The sequence below is a fragment of the Gnatocerus cornutus genome, unplaced genomic scaffold (genome assembly GCF_029298725.1).
Source record: "Gnatocerus cornutus isolate USDA-ARS CGAHR unplaced genomic scaffold, icGnaCorn1.1 ctg00000280.1, whole genome shotgun sequence".
Lineage (NCBI taxonomy): Eukaryota > Metazoa > Arthropoda > Insecta > Coleoptera > Tenebrionidae > Gnatocerus > Gnatocerus cornutus.
In genome coordinates, this window is record NW_028275599.1 from 33,551 (window position 1) to 38,737 (window position 5,187).

Consider the following 5,187-nt stretch of genomic DNA (forward strand, 5'->3'; position numbering starts at 1 on the left):
CACGGATGACGTTCTCGAGGAAGACCTTCAACACACCTCTGGTTTCTTCGTAGATGAGACCGGAAATACGTTTCACACCACCACGACGAGCCAATCTTCTGATCGCCGGTTTCGTTATACCTTGGATGTTATCGCGTAGAACTTTGCGATGACGTTTGGCGCCACCTTTTCCCAATCCTTTGCCACCTTTACCACGACCGGTCATCTTGATAAAATTAGGAAATTCTTCGTACAAAACGACGTAGCTTCGACCAAGTTCGTTATGGAACTAACGTCAAAATTTCATTCCGCGGGACTATTTATAAGTTACGGCAGCTCCACCTCGCGTTAAAAACGAATCCACCAATGGCGTCGCCGTATGACTCATCGAGTTTATAAAACGGCCGTTGGCGCGACGAAAATTTTCAGTTGACTTTCGAACGTTCGTACGTACGGTCGGTCGTTCGGTCGAAGCAAGCAAGCAAGCCACTACCTACGTTAATTCTTTTCATTTGATTCATCCGATATCCGAGATGGCGAGAACTAAACAGACGGCTCGTAAATCTACCGGTGGCAAGGCACCTAGAAAACAGTTGGCCACGAAGGCGGCCAGAAAAAGCGCTCCCGCCACCGGAGGTGTCAAGAAACCTCACCGTTACAGGCCCGGTACGGTCGCCCTTCGTGAGATTCGTCGTTATCAAAAGAGCACTGAACTTTTGATCCGCAAGCTGCCTTTCCAACGTCTCGTCCGAGAGATCGCCCAAGATTTCAAGACCGATCTCCGTTTCCAAAGTTCGGCCGTGATGGCACTTCAAGAAGCCAGCGAGGCTTATCTCGTCGGCCTCTTCGAAGACACCAACTTGTGCGCCATCCACGCCAAACGTGTCACCATCATGCCGAAAGACATCCAATTGGCGAGACGCATTCGTGGCGAGAGGGCTTAAATTTCCTCCATCCATCCATCCATCCATCCGATCCGACCATCTAGAATTAACAAATTCTTCATCTTCGAAGGTGTTAAAAGAAGAAAAAAAAAATCGGTTCTTTTCAGAACCACAATTATTTTCCAACGAATTGAAAATTTATCGTTCGCGCATGCAACTTTTTGAGATTGAAAAAAAAAAAAAAAAAAAAAAAAAGTTAGGTTATGTGATTTATTCACAAAATTCGTACTTACATAAAACGATAAACTTTTGCTTTTTTCTTTCACATTAAATTTTCTTTTAACTGAGACTATTTGAAACATTATTATATAATAAAGTTTATCATTCTTTGTAATAACACTGTTTCGACAGTCAAATGAATAGACAAGAAAATCAAATGAAAGTATGTATCTCCTCAACAGAATGTGCATTGTCCAAGCGAATCTTTCGTTCGTTTCTTGAAAATAATTGTGGCCCTGAAAAGGGCCATTTATTTGTATCGATGGTGCCCCTACGTCGATATATACGATCGGAGCACGTTCCCGAAACCACCAGGACGTCGTCGTCGTTGAAAAAATTAAATCATCGTCGTCGACTTTTCACTTCTTTCTCTTGGGTGAAGCGGTTTTTTTCGCTTTGACGGTGACGGCTTTGGCCGTTTTCGGTTTCGGCGCTTTCGGTTTCTTGGTTGGACCGGCCTTGTTGGATTTCTTCGCTTTCGATGGCGTCTTGGGTTTGACGGGCGATCTGGAGGCGGCGCTGGCTTTCTTTTCGGGAGCGGACGCAGCCTTTCTAGCCTTCGATACGGCGACGCTCTTCTTTTCGGCGGCAGTTTTCTTAGACTTGGCCGAAGCGGCGGGGGCGGCCTTCTTACCGGCTTTTGAGGCGGATCCTTTTTCGGCGGACGTCGGCGCTGACGCGACGGAACGTTTAGCAACGCCCGTCTTCTTGGATTTCGCCGATGACGACGCGGTCGCAGCGGCAGATCTCTTTTTCGTGGCGGACGGAGCCTTAGCTGCACCGGTGACGGCAGAAGCCAACTTGAACGAACCGGAAGCTCCTTTTCCTTTGGTTTGGACCAACGAACCGGATGCGACGGCGCCCTTAAGGTACTTCTTGATGAAAGGCGCAAATTTTTCCGCGTCGACTTTGTAGTTGGCCGCGACATATTTCTTGATCGCCTGCAACGAAGAACCGCCGCGTTCCTTCAAGCCTTTGATGGCGTTGGTGACCATCTCCGAAGTGGGCGGATGAGAAGGTTTGCTTCTCGGATTTTTGGGCTTCTTCTCCTTCTTCACCGGTGAGGAGCCGGAAGTGGCACCGGCGACCGTCGAAGCTGCTTGATTTTCTACGTCGGCCATATTTTCGTCTATCGCGCGCGCGTTTTTTTCTTTTTATTATAGGTAGGCTTATTCTTCGGTGAAAGAACGAATGAACTTTACAGAACGAATTGGGCGCCAAAGTCAAAGTGTTGGCGCGTTCGAAAACGCGCGGACCGCGGACTAAACGAGAGCCTTCTCGTCGAGTTAGAAAATTCAGTGGGCCTCGAATACAGCTTTCGCGTGATGGCATCGTTCTCTTTACGCGAAGATCACCGCCTCCGGGTGCGGGAACATGAGCGATTCGGTCGGCGATGGCCTCCTGAATAACCTCAAGTTTTCCCGGACGACCAGCCGACCTCCAAAAGCGAACAAGGACCGATCGAACGTCGACTCGAACAAAGACCCTCCGAAACAAGGAGATGACATCCAAGTTCGACGCCGACGTTACGCGTTTTCCACGAATAACAGGAAAGTTCCGCTTTCGACCAGACAAACTTGGAAGCATCCTCTACAAGTTTCACGAACGAATCGGTCGAAAAGTACGTGCGATCTTTTCGAAAATCGCCTCGCAAAGAGACGCAGCACGGATCGGAGCGACGACCGACGAACCTGCAGAGTGTAGGAAAAAAATTCACAAACGGTCGAAGATGACGTCCGAGAAGGTCGAATTTTTTCAAGAACGAAGATAAAACCTTCGCCTTTCGTAGGAGTTGATTTTTGAAAACGATCTTGACGAACAGGTCGGAAAAAAAACGATGTCAATTTCGGACTCGACCATGAGAAACGAATTTGTACGACGAACGGACTTTTCGAACGACTTTTTTCGCAAAATCGACATTTTTTCCTCAAAAATTACCTCACACGACGAAATCCCATCATCGAAACATCACCGAAAACAGTTTTGACGGCGAAATTCTCGTCAATTTTACGAAAATAAAGGGAAAATCAGACGGACCACCGTCGAACATCCAGCGACGGGAACGGACGAGTTTTTTAATTTTTCTTGCCAATTCATTGCGAAAGAAGCAATTTTTCTCGACGAAACCATTTTATAATCATAAAAAAAACTCCCCAAACACCACAAACCAACAAAAATACGGAAATCTTGCATTGTTTGCATTTTTCAGACACTCTAAATAAAACTACGTCGATGTCGGCGGATTTTCAGTCGGTCGTCGGTCGACAGAAATCCAACGAAATTTTCATTTGTTCTTCTCAAAAACGAAAAACAAACAAATCAACAAAACATTCCCTACTATTAGTCGACATTTCGAGCAGAAACTACGAACGTCGAAAGATTTAAAAAATGAAATATGTAGGTGTGCGTGCGTGCGTACTTACTTGAAACTTTTTTCTTGTTTCATCGTCGCACTGGAACAAATTAAATTTTAATGCAATGTAAACGCGACCACACTTTCGACGAAAACATCTCTATGAATCGAACGACGTCGGAAAAAGAATAAATCGAGAAGAGAACAAATCATGAAACAACACACACCCACCCCGCCCGGCCCGGCCAGAGTGGTGGGAATTTCGATGAATGAACAGACAAAGAAACCAACTCTGTTATCAGTTCTAAGAAAGAAAGCAGGTAGCGGCGGCGGCGAACCTTCGACCGTACTACGGTCAGTTCATGAATTAACCCCGTCCGTTCGGAGTTTATTCATCTCCGGTCCGTGTCGGCGTTTACTTCAAGTGGGTGCTATTTCCATCTAAGCAAGCAAGTGAGTAAGTAAGTTCTCAAATTTTAAATTACGTTAATCGCAAGTGACTCGTTGAGATCGTCAAACGAACAATTTAATTTAACGCCTCATACGAGTTTTTTTTTTTCGTCATTTTGTCGCAAAAAAAAAACTAAAAAACGACTCGCAAAAAAAAATTTTTTTTTTTTCTTCTTTTAAATCTTGTACATTTTCTGACATGTGTACCATCGAAAAATGTCACATCCAAACGATCGAACAATCACAAAAAATCGTCAACGTACCATCTTGGAAAATTTTACCAGGCAACGACCATACCACGTTGAAAACTACCGGTTCTCGTCCGATCACCGAAGTCAAGCAACGTCGGGCGCGGTCAGTACTTGGATGGGTGACCGCTTGGGAACACCGCGTGCCGTTGTCTCTACTCTTTTCTTTTTTTATTAACATTTCTGATGTCAAACTTTTTTTAAATATATTTTTCACTATTTATATTTTCTCTCAGGAACTTATATAGTATGAAGACGAAAATTTTTAATTCGTTCGAGTTGAATTTGTGGTTCTGAAAAGAACCGATTTTTTTTCTTTTTTTTCCAACCAACTTCCAAGCTGCTCGAGGAGGATTTATTTTGAACTGGTGTATTTGGTGACGGCCTTGGTTCCTTCAGAAACGGCGTGCTTCGCCAATTCACCGGGCAAAAGAAGACGCACCGCCGTCTGGATCTCCCTGCTGGTTATGGTCGAACGTTTGTTGTAATGAGCGAGGCGACTGGCTTCAGCAGCTATACGTTCGAAGATGTCGTTCACGAAACTGTTCATGATAGACATAGCCTTGCTGGAGATACCGGTATCGGGATGGACCTGCTTCAACACCTTGTAAATGTAGATGGCGTAACTCTCCTTCCTCCTGCGCTTCTTTTTCTTGTCGCTCTTCGAGATGTTCTTTTGAGCTTTTCCGGCCTTCTTGGCCGCCTTACCGCTGGTCTTGGGTGGCATTCTCTTCTAGTCGTCGAGTTAAAAAAACGTTTAAAAACAGAAAACGAGACAGACACGACGTGCACGTTACGACGAGTATACTCGATCTAAAACGCCGCACACCTAAAATCCCTCTATTTATAACGAGCGAGCGACAAACAGGCGCTCCGCCTTAGTTCGTCGTTCGACCATTGCCCTAACGAGATGGCGCTGTACCGACCATATAAATTTCTAGCCTTCGCCGCGTTCGGCATTTATTTCAAGCCGTACGTTTGTCAGTGCGCTTCA

General features: G+C 45.4%; 1 non-coding gene across 1 annotated transcript; it reads left to right on the plus strand.

Moving 5' to 3' along the window:
* The first annotated feature begins 4,228 nt into the window (after window positions 1–4,228).
* LOC148165565 (5S ribosomal RNA) lies at window positions 4,229–4,348 on the plus strand. Its single transcript, XR_015771364.1, has one exon. It is a non-coding gene; the product is annotated as a 5S ribosomal RNA (ribosomal RNA).
* Window positions 4,349–5,187: the final 839 nt, after the last annotated feature.